This window comes from Pterocles gutturalis, unplaced genomic scaffold (assembly GCF_000699245.1).
Source record: "Pterocles gutturalis isolate BGI_N339 unplaced genomic scaffold, ASM69924v1 scaffold42704, whole genome shotgun sequence".
NCBI lineage: Eukaryota > Metazoa > Chordata > Aves > Pterocliformes > Pteroclidae > Pterocles > Pterocles gutturalis.
In genome coordinates, this window is record NW_010129656.1 from 29,397 (window position 1) to 29,625 (window position 229).

Sequence of the window (229 nt, forward strand, 5' to 3'; positions counted from 1 at the left end):
TAACATGCATGTTTTTGTAACTGCCTCCGTTGCAGTTTTAGTTTTTAATGCTTACCTACATACAAGAGCCCAATACCGCCTTGGGGATTTCCGAGATGTATCCTAAAGCTGAAGAAAGCGAACGTTACATGGAGAAGAACTGCAAGAAGCACACCGCCATCCTAACTAGGCTTTTCTTTCACTTAAAAAACCCCGAACACCCGTCACGTCTCAAGCGAGCACCACGAAC

General features: G+C 45.0%; 1 protein-coding gene across 1 annotated transcript in view; it reads right to left on the bottom strand.

Annotated features, from left to right (window-relative positions):
• The window catches only part of PRMT9 (protein arginine methyltransferase 9), a 17,456-nt gene extending 17,345 nt beyond the window's left edge, over positions 1-111 (bottom strand). Inside the window, exon 1 of the mRNA XM_010079978.1 lies at positions 56-111. The gene's annotated coding sequence lies outside the window, so the exon portion shown is untranslated. The remainder of the gene's footprint in view (positions 1-55) is intronic.
• Between the last annotated feature and the right edge of the window lie 118 nt (positions 112-229).